The 15,320-nt window shown below is 48.1% G+C and overlaps 1 protein-coding gene across 6 annotated transcripts in view; it reads right to left on the reverse strand.

The window, feature by feature from the left end:
- ZFHX3 (zinc finger homeobox 3) overlaps nucleotides 1–15,320 on the reverse strand; it is a 281,412-nt gene that overhangs the window by 53,726 nt on the left and 212,366 nt on the right. The window lies entirely within an intron of this gene.

Raw genomic sequence — 15,320 nt, forward strand, 5'->3', positions numbered from 1 at the left:
GTCTAGAAAACAAACATCTGTGGGCACGCCAGGCATCCGTGGCGAGAAGCTAGATTTGTAGAGAAAGGGAAAAAAGTTTATATCAGAATCATACACCTCCCTTTGAAGTCATTCCATTCTTTACCCACCACTGGCTTAAAACGAACCAAGGAAATTCTCTCCAGCTCAACACACAGTACTTTAGTGAAGGGAGAAGAATGGTCATTTCCAACATTAGGTTACTCACGACGTAAAATGCCACTTGCTTGCCGGAGTGGGAACGAAGAGGATGAGATTCTCTGGATGCTGAGGGAAAGGAAGTGAGACATTTCTCCCTTGACCTACCGGCCTCTGGATCATTATCTACAACATTCATTAAGAATGGGCTAAATGAATGAATAAGGCAGGCAAACCAAGGTGGGTTGATGATTAAATTATTAGGAGACTTTGAAGAGCTCAACTTCCTGAGTGTAGAGACACTGAAACCCAGCCACCCACGTCTGTCACCCGAGGCCAGCGCTAGACCAGATCCACGGGACCAGAGGTGATGGTCCAATCTAGGTCCATGAACTTGGAGTTATTCCAACATCACCCTAGGTCCCTCTAGCCCCAACTCTACTTTTCAACATTTCAAGGTGTAATACCCTCTGACCCTCCAGAAAATAATTTCTAAATTTCATCTCACAAAGGAAGTAAAAAGAGTTCAAAGTAAATTGACCTCAGAGGGTATATAAAACACTTGAGGAAGAAAGTATCTATTTAGACCCAGATTTTCCTAACTCTTCCCAAAAAGACACTGGAAGACCAAGAGCTGGAAAACGGAACTAGGGATTAGGGAACATGTCTTCATTACCACCAAGAGGGGATGTATGAGGCAGTCATGGGGAACATGGGTGAGAGGAGATACTGCTTATTTTCCTCTCCAACTAAGAGGCTTCCACAAATAATTTCTATGTTGCCTTTCTGTCTCACTGCACAGTCAAGTTAACATCAAGTCTCCCCACGCCCACCCCTAGTTCAAACAGAGAAGAATCAGGCAACCTGGTTTGAAGTCAGTCAGATATACAGCACCATATCAACACGGTACATCCTTTAGTGGAGAAAAAAAATATATACGAGGTGTTAGTTGAGCTATAATAAGCAAGTTACACAATATGCTATATGTACTGTCTTAATTATGTCCAGGCAGGATGTTCAATGCACATTTTTAGGCTTTTGATAAAACTATTCAACACTGTAATTACAAAATCCATCTTTGAAAGGTTATACCAGCATTCAGTCAGTCAATATCAAATTGAGTCTACCCAAAGTAGCTAGGTCTCTTAAAACATACTCAACTGCCCCAGTATATCCTATGATACAAAATATCTGTATGTATCCATACATTAATCAAATGTGATTACACAAAGAGATGATTCAACGGGCCCTCCTCTCCAGGACACACACACATTATCACCCTAGATGGAGAGTCTGACACCTACAAGATAGGGAACACCCTGATGTGATGAACAGTGTCTGAGGGCGCTGCTCTGCAGAGGACGGAAAAAACTTACCCACTGGGAGGCTAGCTCCAAGGCCAGTGCCTCTCTCCTATGTATTATGTGGGCTGCAGCCACCCAAGCAGAGAGTTAAGAACTCATGGTCATTCTGGCATTGACCTCAGTTCTTTGAACCTTCCTGAACAAAACTATCCAGAGACAGAGACTGAAGAATGAGCATATGATTCATGCAATGAGCAAGGAAACCGCATGGCCCTTTGTGACTATTCCCAGAGCCCTCGTCCTATGAGCCTAGTTGGGTCTTTGCTTTCTTCCCTCCCTGCCCTGCTATAAGCAGAAAAGTGAAGGCAGCTGAGCTCCAGTGAGAGGGCAGAGGATAGAGGCTGACTCAGGAACTTCCTTTGCTTCTCTCTTTTTCTCCGTTTTTTCTTAAAGATTTAAAAATAAAGTCCTCTTCTCTTTAAGTTTTTAGATTTAATATTATCATTTATGATATATTAAACACCAAAAAGCTGTTATATGCCTTGTGGAAGAAGAAATGATTGAGAAACTCCTGGACAAGCCAGCTTCCTTCACAAGCAGAGCAGCGTCCTCACCCCCAGCTAGAAAACCAGGTCCCCTTCAGCCAAGCAGGTGCTCCCCTGCAGTTCCACACGTGACCTACAGGTGTCGCCCTCTGCATGGCGAGGCCTGGAAGGGCAGCTAGCTGCAGGAGGCAGACACCGTCTGGGCCGCCTAACCTGAGCATGTGGAAATAATACACGTCTTCAAGTGAACTGTCTGGTCCCGGGGAAATAAAATAGGACATTCATAAGCAGTTACACCATCTGTCTTGATACCATCATCATCAACAGCAAGAGGAAAAAAATAGCTCTTTAAAATGGATGAAAGCCCAGGCTGACAGTAACCAGAAAACTGTGAGCTCTGAATACCAATAAAGGTAGAGATACGATTCAAAAACAGAGATATAAACTATGAATTCGTCTGGACAGCTTGGGCCCACAGTGCTCTGTAGGTGGGGTATGTTTTATTGGTTCCCAAAGCCTCCTGTAACCTCACTAAGACCAGGGCCTCGGGCACCCACGGGCAGGGCCTGAGTCTCCCCACGCCAGAACACGTGGGAACCAGGGGCAGGATGGCATCCAGCTCTGAAACACTCTGAGCTCCCGCGGCTGGTTAGGTGGCCCACGTCCCCTTTAGGAATGTAGATTTGATACCCACGCACTCACAGAGCACAGAGCAGAGGGGAGGCTTTCTCCCTGCCGACCACAGAATGCATTTTCTCCCCCCCCCGTGAAGTCAGTGGCAACTGGCTGGGGTCATTACAGAACTCTGGGGGTTTTTTTCCCCTATAATATCAGCTACTGACAGATGGTGGGAACAAGTGAAGACCTGATGGACGACAATCCGGTTTTATCTGGAAGATCCTGTTTTTCCCTCAGAAGACAAAGTTACTTCCCTTCCCCAAGACAGACAACAGCCACTGTGCCATTTTTAAGGCCAAAAAAAAAAAAAAAAAAAAAAAAAAACAAAACATCAAAACCCTCTTCTCCCCAAAGAATTGAACACTATTTCAGAACCCACCCGGAACACACAAGGAATGCGTTCTCAGGGGCGCAGCCAGGGCCGGGGTGAGGAGGTCATCTCTGCTCCCCACGCCCGGCCGGTTCTAGCAGGAAGCAGCAAAGCCCGCACCTCTCCGGCCGAAGGTCTGTTCTTCAGGACACTCCAGACGAGGCGCCTCACACCACCCCCACCGCAGACGCCTGCTGCGTGGCTACACCCCACAGGAGCCCTCAAACACGGGCACCCCTCCTGTTGGGCTATATTTTCATGGTAAAGGGTTAGGGAAATAGAAGCACATCTTGAATAATTGTGAAGTCTGGTGTCCCTTCTGCCTTCAACTTCCATGTAAAAGACCGGCTGAAGGCCTTTAAAAAATCTATTTCCGTCACCACCTCTTTTTTTACAACTGCTTCTCCCATACAGCGCTCACTAGCACTCGCTCGTGTCTCCTGGTTAAGGGCAGAGCCCTCAGGTGTAAGAATTTCAGCAGATAATACAATTCTAAAAGGGAAGGGTTCCTAGGACAGCTTAGGTTTTGGGGGTGATGATACCACAGCTCCAGAAAATTTCCCTTCAGTCAAGGTGGTTTTGCTTACCCCAAACGCAAACTGTTCTCTTAACATACCTTACACTTAGCACGTTGGTGAAGGTGACTGCATGACTTCCCAATTTGTGGTGACGTCGGCTCCGGAAGGAGGTGTGTGTGCCAACTGGCAACCCCATGGGGATTTGCAATGATTTTATGAACAACCTGGAAATTGGTCTGTGGAAGGAGCACGAGGCAGAAGCAAAAACAGAGGTGGCATCAGTGCAAAGTCAGCACCCGCCACCACCGCGCACACTCCGAGTGCGGCACCCAGAAAAAAACGCGCCAGTTGCTAAAAAAGGATACTGTTCACCAAATAACTAGGGCTGAGGTCCGTGTCCGCTGGGCATACTTTACAAGTCACTTATAGACGTGAAGGAAGGGGAGTCCATCAGTGACTGAGATTAGTCATACTATTCCTAACTCTTAACGGGATAATGTGGACTAAGTTAAACCCTCCCCCACACCTGGCAAAGCCCCCCACTGGGCTTCGAGGGCAGAAATTTGGAAATTCTCCTAAGAACCAGGGTGTCCGTACCCAGGGCTCAGGCGACCGCGTTACTTAAATAATACGCCAGTCTGGGATCCCTGAAGAATGAAATTGTTCTTTCCCTTTTCTTTGCGGGGAGCAATGTTTGAGGGCGGGGGGCGGTAAGCTAAAGTGCGTTTGCCTGTCGGCAGGCTCAAGAGCTGAGAAACATTAGCTGTCATGAACCACAATCAAATCAGGTTTGAAATATTTAGCAGTGGCTTGGAAAATGCGGCAGTGCAGCTCTGACAGGCGAGATGTGCACAGACACCCACTTTCCATTATAATGGAAATATCAGGCCTGTTCTGAATATGTATAACCCAGAAAAATGTATTGATTTTTCATTCGGCATTAAAAAAAATGAAATAGCCTGCAGCTGTCAAAAGCCTTTTGTTAAAAGCTCATCTTTCCTGGAATGAGGTTTACCAGAAACAAGTTTTAATTGTGTATCGGACTTCTTCTCTGAAAAACAAAATAACCAATCTGCTTACTTTGAAGATAGGGTTAAAGCTCTTCCTTTCCCCATTTTCAACCTAATTAACCAAGGACAACCGCCGAAGTGGGCGGGAAAGGCCCGGCACACTCTGACCAGCAGGGACACAGAGGGTGGCGGCTACTTTTGCAGGAGCCTCCATGGTGGTGGCGGAGGGATTCCACGACCGTGTCTTGTTTCCTTGTTCCTGTAACTAGAGACTCACTGTAGGACACCTTGGCCTACATCGGCTGTCCTCTTGCAGTGCTGACCGTAACAACTGGAGAACGAAGGCCGAACAGTCCAGCTTGTCCAACCCTCTTGGCCTCTTGTTATCCATAGGAAACCTCTAATGGCTGGACGTACTTCTACAAAGTATGTATGCTTTACTTTGCAAATAGAGGTCAAATCAAATCCTACAATATGAAAGATGACAGCTAAGGTCTAGATCGCTTATTTTGAATAAGATCCAGTGCATTAGAATTCTGCTACAAGAGTAACTTGTAACAGGATGTGATCTGCCATGGTGACAGAAAGACGGCTCTGCTGCCCCCAGCTCGTCACCCTAGTTCTCCTTCCCTCTCCAGGCCACAGAGGGAGAGGTGAATGCGCTTGTGGCCGCACCCACAGGGGTGGGCCGCTAACTGTGCTGGTCTCCCTCGTGACACTTTGGCAAGTGTGGTCTCACTGAACGGTGACTGCAGGTCCTATCAGTAGGTGACACTCCATGTGCTCTGGGCTATACCGCAAACTCACAGTGGCTCCCAGACTCAGGACGCAATAATTTACTCCGCAACATTCTCAAACACACTTTCTCACATGTTAATGCCGCGGTTTTGCTCCACGGTGTCTTTCCAGCCCCGATGACGTGGCTGGAACCTGCCTGAGACGTAGCTTCGAGCCGTTAGATTTTCTGAGTGACACTACCACGGCCCCAGAAATTCTCCCTTAAATCAAGGTACTTTTTGCCTACCACAAATGCAAACTGTTCTTTTAACACACCAGTCCTTAGACTTAGCATCTTGGTGGAGATGACTGCATGTTCTCACCATGCACATAAAATAGGGAACTTATACACCTCCCTGGGAGTCCTTTATGGGTAATCCTCTGAATCTTATTTTTAATTGCTGGCAAACACTGCCCATTCCGTTTCCTACATCTGAACAGGGTATAGATTAATTGAAGAAATAGTCAAATCACAACATGAAGGGCCCAGGATCCGAGTCAACACTGGTGAGCGGAACACTATGAGATACAACTCTCACAGTCCCGGCAGGAATCCTTGCAGGCGTGAAGGATGAGGGCAGGAAGGCGGGGCAGGCAGGGGCTCCAAGGCTGGGGCACTGCTTTATACATCAGAAGTGTATCATTTTCCTACCTTCTCGGGATAAGATGCCATTTCTTCCCCAGCAGACATGAGAACTCCAGTGCACTAACAGAGTCCAAGGCATTCGGTGAAAAGTATGCTCTCCAGGTGGATGACAGGCACTCTGACCTCCTGCACTCCCGCCTGCCCGGCCTCTCCAAACCCTCCCACAGGTCTGGGGCACAGAGCACGGGACAGGCAGAGGTGGGTCTCCCCCTCCAGGTCGCCCTTGTCTCCGGCGTTTCCCACTTCCTCACCCGTCTAAGCTCTCCACCAGGCCAGGCCATCTTGCTGGGGACTCTTCTCCACCAGCTGGAGTGAACGGCCAGGGGTTAGCCTGGTAGCCCCACAGGGATCTCCCCACCCCAGGGGATGTTTGTTTGTTTGTTTGTTTTTTAATGTGACCAAAGTGCTAACCAGCTGTTTGAAACATAACTGCCCTCTTGAAGATGTCATGTATAAAGAATTTCAGTCCTCTGAGAGGCAAGAGGGTGTGGGCGGGAGAGGAACAGGGGACTTGGAAAAGATCAGACCCACTCCCACCCTCCACTGACGTGTTCTTTTCTCACGTGGATCCCTTCAGTGGTCATTTTACCACAAGAATTCTTTTCACCACTAGGTGTTCATTTACCGAATACACCTGGGGCCGCCATGCCTGGAGTTTCTGGACAGAGCGTGCGAGGCGGTGGAGGCCCGCCAGCCTCGCTGGCACGGGACCGGGGCGAAGGCTCTGCAGGCACACGGGGCAAAGCCAGGAAAGTGGGCGGGGGGGCGGGAAGCGGCCCCTCGTGCCCGCCATGCCCCTCTCTCCCGCCCGCACCCCACTGCCCCTGGCTTTGGCGCCAGGCTAAAAGAATCAACACTCTGAAGGCAAGGCCGGGTATTATTAAAATGACTAATTGGAGAATAGAGAACATTTATGCTTTTGTATATTTGAAGATCTTGCCACTGTTGATAGAAACAAGAAAAATGGGGCTTGTGCAGCCTGAGGGGGCCTGGGAAGCTGCAGCCGGTGTGCGCAGCCCTGCCGGAGAAAGAGCGGACCACGAGGCACGCCTGGGAGAGCCTCTGCATCTGCCTGCCGCTCAGCTCACCTCTGCCGTGAGCGTGGGCACCAGAGAGCGCTCTGCGGGTCCACAGCCCGCCTGGGCCTCCCGGAGAAAACCGCCCCGCTCTGAGCTGTCCTCCCGTGTGCCGTTTCTCCTCTTCCGGGCAAAGCCACTGGGTCATTTGAACAGCTTGTCAAAACCGCGCTAGAATTAAGGGGGTGGGTGGGGTCACGAGAGGAGAAAAAGGGAGGAAACACCTAGAGCCGGTATTGCAAACGGTTCCATTTATCTGTGCTCTCAGCAAAAGCACCTGGGTTGCCCCCTGCAGAAGTGCAGGAAGGATGAAAGCCAGTGTGCGGTGACAAAGCACAACGGAACGAAATATGTCGCCGACTCGCCTGGTGGCTATTCCCGGGAAGATTTTTTTTTTTTTTTTAAATAACTGAAAGATGGGAGTTCCAGTTTGTAAAATACAAACCCAAGCCCTGAAATGGTTTCAGAATCCACACTAAACCAGAAATCCAGCTATGTCCCAAGAATCTGAAGAACACTGGGTTCAGCGGGGATTAATTCCCTTGGATTTCTACAAAGCCGTGATTGCTGCTGCTACTTCCACACATGAAATGTAAAAAAGGCAAATTCCCCGAGCATGTTTGTAGCGGAGCGTGATGTGATTGTGTTGTCATTTATGGGAAATAATCGCAGGCCCATCTCTCCCCTTCCCCCCCATTTTCCAGTCCAAATAACCATGAAAAATTACACTTCAATGTCAGGGCGACGACAAAGGAGGTGCGCTCTCTGGGAGCTCAGCGGATTTGCAGGGGTTTTTCCTTTCTTTGGACAAAAACTACCTTCAATTGTACTTCATTTAAAACGTGATCTAACAAATGCATTTTGACAAGTCCTTTTCTCTTTTTCCCCTTTCTTTCAAACAGTATTTTGCACAGTTTAACCTCACAGCAAACTGGAATGTTCTGGAAAGAAGAGGCGAGCAAAATAGAAGGTCCTTGAAACCAAGAAGGGTGGTTCCCCACTCCCTCATCCGTTAAAAACAAAGTCATGGAGAAATGTACTGATTCTAACTCAGTGTGCTACTGAGAGAGAATGGAAGACACCAGAGAGTAAATGGTGACGTCTTAACAGCAGGATATTTGATGGGCAAAGGCGAAAAAGCCAGGGCAAGCAGAAGGAGGGTCTTGATGGAGGAAGAATGGCCTCTTAAGTTTGCTCATCAGAATAAACCGCTTTGTGGATTTGAAAGCATCATCTAAGGTGTCTGGATGTACAGTCAGAACTGGGGGGTCATGACCACATGGGGGTGACGAAGGGAAGCCTCTCTGGTGGGGTACCGCTTCCCCCCTCGTCCCCCCTCCTCTACAGAAAGGGACGTTTTTCAACCCAACAGATCTGCCTGAAAGCTTTTTAACATTCCAGGTGTGAGGACTGAGCAGTCCCTACAAGCATCCATCTTTCAGTAACATCCGGTTTGAAATAAACACTGCCAGGTTTCCATGGTTAGAGGGGAGAAGACAAGAGAGATAAACACACATGAGTGATAGAAAAAGTGTAAATTAAAAAAATTAACAGTTTCCATTAAAGAAGGCTGGTATCACCTTCCGAGTCAAAACTGACTGGGCTTGTCAGAGAGAGATCTTATGCTTAATGCAAAACAAAACAAAACAAAATCTATGATGTGTTCCCTAATTTATTTATTTTTACTTGGAAAATGTTGGAAATACATAGATGAAAAAAAAAAGTCAAGGCAGGCCTATAAGTGTACTTAAGCATCTATATACAAATGAAGGTGTATGGGAAATGAACAGGATGTACCAGAAGTGATATTAGATGATGGTGATTAGAACCTAATGGGTGTAAGTGAAACCTTGTGGGAGGGCTCTGGTAACGGGAACGCCAATGCTGATGGACGCAATCTATATGGGAATGATAGCAAGGAGGGGGGTAGGGGGTGGCCGTGCAGACCCGAGGTGTCACAATGCGGGGGAGACACGATATGACGGCACCGAAGGGAAAGATGGAATATACGGGGACAGGACATGCAAAAATGCAAACTGAAAGAGAAACAGGTAAACATTCTGTAACAGGTAAACATTTCGCCAAATGATTAGCACTCAACAGAGAAAGATAAAATCATGACACCAGGGGTTTGAGTCACATGACACACAAATGAGGGACTCGAGTTTCTAGCCCCTCTGTGGCCTCACTGATGGCCACACCGTCCAAAGGGTCTCTAGCCTATTAAGAAAAGAGCTTTGCCCTGTGAAGCACAGGGATGCATGCAGAAATATTAGTCCACTCCCATCCATGGGCCGCAGTGTGAGGGGCTGGCTGGCAGTGAGTTTCATTCTGCATGATCATAGGCCACTTATATGCACAGCTGGTAAAACCAGCTGATTCATAAAAACAAAGCACAAACAAAGGCTTACACTTTCCAAACCAAATCTGGGAAACAGACATCAGGCTGACTTCAGGCAATGCTGTACCCAGAAAAGCACTGGCTAACCTTGCCCTCCCTTGGCCAGACCCAAGCTACACAAAGGTCACCGCAAACGTTAACAGCCTCACACATCCCAGAATGCAGCGCTAGAAACGCACATGAACCTGGTGGTGGCCCAGAACAGTATTACACCTCCAAGCACGCTGGGGAGTCCTCAGGTGACTACCACGTGTTCATGTTCACCACCTGGTACAAGCGGCAAAGAACCTGCCTCTGACTCGAGCATTTACGGTCACACCCAAGACACTGAAGGATGCACCTTCACATGGAGAGTCAAAAACTGGGCCAGTGCCCAAAACCATCAAGTCCCCAAATGCGGGCAGCAGAAGCAACATGTTTTAGTTGACACTTCCTAGGAAACTGCAGAGAAGGTGAAGCGGGAAGCTGAGGTAAAGAGAAAACCCAAAGGCTTGTGTGTTCAAGAGCTTTCCTACATTAATGGTAGAAAAAGCAGATGGAATTGCTAAATTGTGGTCATTTTTAACATGCACCTTATATAGCTCTTTTGTGCCCAAAGGGAGAAAGAAAATTCTTGGATCTTCTTCCTCCTTTTTAGAAACTTCCAAAGTTATGCCAATGGTTGAATATAAAGACTATATTTTAAAAATCTGGATCCTGTACAATGAAATGGTCCTTTTCTACGGTTTAACAAAATGATACCACCCCTCCCCGCCACCACACCTGCCCTCTCACAGCGATCTCTGCTGCAGCAGCCCATCCTCAGATCTGCCAGAGCTGCTAACTGTACTTCAGTCTCGGCCTTAAGACCCTGTAAGCAACTATTCAGCTTTTCCTCCCATAAGGTGTTTCTTAGACCTAAGAACAGCCTGGTATCCTTTGAAAAGCAAAGCATCCATCACACACCCCCAAGTTTATCCTGCAATATATCTCAAGGCAAAAAAAAAACAAAACAAAAGACCACAGTCACCATCAAGGCAAACAAAGAACTTAAATTCTAGACTCACACCCATTCTCTTTAATGGTGGGAACATTTGTAAACAACTAAAACATGAAACCAAAGAGAAAGAAAATGTTGCCATGAAATGAGAAAGTCATCGAGGACCTGGGCAGAAAGGGCGATTCTGTGACAAAGAGTTGGTTCTTGGGACAGGTAGGAATAAGGGAGATATACAAGTTTGTAGCCCACATTTACATTTTAATGAAACAACTTTGGAGGTTTAAGTTCTTCTGTGTGCACACCGCAACTGAGGAAAGTACCAGAAACCTCTCACAGGGAAATCCTTAAGTTAGAATCCTCCTCAAACTTTCAAAAGTGGACAATTTTTTCTAAGTGAATATGGACCCTCAGTAGAGCAAATAAGGAAAAGGAACCCTCACCAAGCAAAATTTTTTGCTTCATTTTGTAAGGCCACTATTTACAGCAAGAAAAGCAGTCAAATAAGCCAAAGGTGTGAATGAAAAGTAGCTAAAATGCAACGCAATATTAAAGATTAGATCGTCCAATGATTAGGAAGAAAAAGTGAATGATTCCTCACTTACGGAGCAACATCTTTAAACATAAAAAGGAGGAAGAGGGCTTCCCTGGTGGTGCAGTGGTTAAGAATCCGCCTGCCAATGTAGGGGACACGGGTTCGAGCCCTGGTCCAGGAAGAAGCCCTCAGACCGCGTAACAACTAAGCCCATGCGCCACAACTACTGAGCCTGCGCTCTAGAGCCCACGAGCCACAACTACTGACCCACGTGCCACAACTACTGAAGGCCGTGCGCCTAGAGCCGGTGCTCCGCAACAAGAGAAGCCACCGCAGTGAGAAGCCCGCGCACCGCAACGAAGAGTCGCCCCCACTCGCCGCAACTAGAGAAAGCCCGTGCGCAGCAACGAAGACCCAACACAGCCAAAAATAAATAAATTTAAAAAAAAAAAAGGAGGAAGAGGAGGCGGAATAAAGAGGAGGATTTAGACAGTAACCAATGAGGTACTTTCCAAAAGAAAAAAAAAAGAAAAAAACCCTAGGTAAGAGTGTATCTTAAATACATATTATGGCAGAAAAAATTCAATTTTTGAAAAGAGTCTATGAACTGACTCAACTACTAAAACACTTTGGTGACAGGTTGGAAAGAACAGGAATTGTTCTAGGAGAAACGAAATGACAGAAACTGGGCCTTAAAGAAAAAGAAGTTGAAGAACGGAGACAAAAATGGGTCAATGGACTAAAAAATCGAGCTGTATAAAATTTAGCTTGATACAATTAAGGTAGTGAAATCAAAAATTTGTGTGCTTTAGAAATTTTAAAATGATATAAATGTAAATATATAAAATATAAAATAGGTAGGGTAGTCCAGACAAGGAGAAGGCATAAAAGCATGAACACGAGTAAAACAGATTTGGGAAAGAGAAATAATGGCTGTTTGCAGCAACCCGGTCATCAGAGGGATCTGCCTTTATTTTGAGAGATCTGGCGGAGCTGAAGCACCTCAATTCTACAAACTAGGAGACCAGGGCCTAAAGAAGGGAAGGGCTCCAAGGCCACACAGTGAGATAGCCCAAAGGAGGGTCTCCAAAGGCGGCCGAGGGGCGCCAGCCATGGAGGGAACAAGCGGTCATGGTGACACTCACGCAGGCAGACAAGCACTGAAAGGTGAGGCCTGGCACCCTGCTCCCTGGACGCGGGCTCCTCAGGAATCTTCCTCAATGAAAGCTGTGATATTGAAGCAAATGGATTCTAATAGTGGTACCATAGTTGTTCAAAGCAACTTCTAGTTTTGCTTTATATTTTGAGACAAAAGGCACAGACAGCATGGATAAAAATGGCCTCACCCAAACCAAAATGAACCAAAAATCAGCCCCTAAGAACACAGATATGCAGGCTTCTAATCAAACAGTACCCTGTTAACTTCCTGCCACTGGCAACGTGGTACCCAAAGGGAAACCATCACGTTAAAGACAGGACAAGCCTGCCTCTCTCCCTCTCCCTCTCATTCTCTCCCTCTCTCTCTCCATCCCCTGCCTCCACACTCTTTCTGGAAGAGGGGGAATCCCAGAAGTACTGCCCCCAAATGGCTTAGGGTGGTGCCCATTAGAGATACTCTGGATCCAGGGTGAGGTCCAAGGGGCTGCTGCAGCCCTGAATCCCTGCCACAGAGAACTAGCAAAAGCCAAGTAATTGCTTTTTCCCCTTCCATTAATAAGCTTTTCAGCAGAGGAAGAATTCAGCTTCCTGTAGTCAACAGACCCTTTTTTCCCTGCCTCTCCTCACTCCAAATAATCTAAAGTGACTGCAATTTCAGTCCCAGCTCTCCAGCATTCAGCTCCACTGGCTGAGGTCAGAGGGTGTCAAGTGAGGGCTCTCCATTTCTCTCTGCTCTGCCTTCACGCCACCCGTGCTTCTTTGTAACTGAGGCAACCTGCCACCCCAGGCCAGCCATTATGCGAATCACCAGCCCACTGCACACGCTGACTTCAGTCAGGATTCCAGGAAATGTCTTTTCAGGTCCAGAAAACACTGGAGGAGAAGAAAAAATCTCTCTGCTGTAAACAACTAATTAGTAATGACCAGCTTCAGATGCTCTGGTGACCTGAGCCACTAATTTCCTGGTACTGAGAAAATGCATTACAGTAGGACTTTTTGCGTGCGTGCGTGCGTGCGTGTGTGGTGGTTAAAATCATGTGGCTGGTTATGTGGTTTTCAGTTTAGTTTTATGCAAATGGCTTTGGTTCCTAAATTCTTTCTTAAGATCGTGCTATGTATTCCTGGAGCTGGTATCCTCAAGCCTGGCCTCGTGTAGAATCAGCTGCCGATGGAAAAGGGCTCCACCCCCTCCTCTGCCTCATTTCCCAGATGAATGAAATGCGATTTCAATTAAGAAGGGCAGCACCAGAGCTCCCCCCTCTCCGTCTTCATGGAGATCTAAGCAGAGGGCGCAGACAGGACTGAAGGTGAACAAACAGACGAAAGGAGATGGATTGAACAAGAGAAAGAACAGGTGTGTGAACAGGTGCGCCACCCCCAGCCCCCAGCAGGTTCCCGTCCCTCAGGGTGATGAAAAGACTGCGCTGCAGAATGCAAGAGGCTCCAAGCAGGGGAAACAGAGGCAGGTCTGGAAGGATGCTGCTCACTGGGCCTGCAGCCAGTGCCCAGGAGGCTCTGGAAGGGAAGGAAGGCAGGGGAGGTGCACCCAGGGAAGAACATGAACACCTGGCCACCCACCCGCATACACACGCACACACACACACACACACACACACACACACACACACGTGGACACTCACTTCTGGCTGCAGCCAGGCCTGTGATGGGAATTTATTTCCCGCAATTATGTGCTCTTGTCCCCAGTCTCAGTTCATCAGCACAGTGCAGCCAAGCCAATGAAAGGCTACCCGTAATGAAGTAATCACATGCACGGGGACGCCCCGGCACCTGCCCACTGGGCTGGCGGGGCTGCAGCCACACCTGGCCCAGAATCGAGCTGACAGGGGCTCTCCAGCCTCCCCCAACTCTCCACCCCACCCCCACCTCCATGTGCTCCCACATTCCACGTCAGGTCACCCCCATCCTGCCCCAGGAGCTTTCGGCCTGCATGACATTTTCTTTGACATAATCACAAGTGCCCTGATCGGAAAAAGAAGAAGGAAGGGACTAGCAAAGTGGGACTGAGAGGCACAAAAATGCCGGCTACCTTCCTCTTCTCCTGCCTGGGTAAAATCCTTCACCGCAAAGAACCTTACCGTGAGAACCAACAACAGGCACCTTGAAAGCCTCCATTTGCTTAAGTCATTATTATCTAATGATGGTAGCAGCACAGTCATCACTCAACTGAAGCAGATACTATTATTACCCTCATTTCACAGATGAGGAAACTGAGGCTCAGAGAGGTTAAAGTACTGGCAAAGGCCACAGAGTTGATGCCAAGGCCCGTGCTCTTAACTGGCTTCCTTTAGAGCTGCCACTGTGGGCTCCCCTGGAGAAGCTACGCTTCTGCTTGTGCCATCCGTGCACTCACCCGCCCATCGCACATCCATGGAGCACCTATTCTGGGCACTGAATACAGCTGTGAACAGGACAGGAAGAGTCCCTGCTCTCCAGGAGCAGGGGTAGGAAGAAGGCGGGGGACAAGACAGACAAAAAGCAGCTAGACAAGTGGACATATTATGAGACGCTGATGAGGGAGGATAAGAGAGCAGGGACAGGGGACAAAAGGAATCCCAGGGGTTATTTCATAGAGGAAGTTCAGAGAGGGAGACACTCAAACCCAGACCTGAAAGAAGTAAGGGTGTGAGCACAAGAGGCCTTCCAGGCTAAGAGGAACAGCAAGCGCAATGGCCCAAGGAGGGGGGCGGGCTGGGCTGCTGGAAGAATAGCAAGCACGGGGGCGGGAGGGGCTCAGAGATGAGCTCAGCTGGGTCTCTGGGGCAAGTTCCTGCAGGCCTTATCAGCCATCCTTGGGCCAGAGGCACTGCTAACATGTAGGTACTTGTGTGAAAATCGGAACAAGGGCTCCCCTTCCTCACCCCTCCCTCTGGGCAGATATAGCCCCGGACTTGCCGCCCTGTTTGTTAGGTCAGATCTGGGGTGGCCTGGGTCCTCGCTCAACCCCTTCAGCAGAGCAGGGTGCTGTGCACATAGGGACAACCTACACAGCTTGCACAGTTGCCCTGGGAGCGCTTCCCAGGGGAAAGGCTACCGTATTTCTCGAAGTATGAGTACAAGTAATATATAAATGCAGAGACAGAAAAAATCTCCTTGAGCCTTTCCCTTTACTGGCGGGTGGGGAGGAGCAGACCTTGAGGTGATGAAACGCC

This window comes from Monodon monoceros, unplaced genomic scaffold, assembly GCF_005190385.1.
Source record: "Monodon monoceros isolate NGI ecotype Baffin Bay Population unplaced genomic scaffold, NGI_Narwhal_1 Super_Scaffold_10, whole genome shotgun sequence".
NCBI classification, from domain to species: Eukaryota; Metazoa; Chordata; class Mammalia; order Artiodactyla; family Monodontidae; genus Monodon; species Monodon monoceros.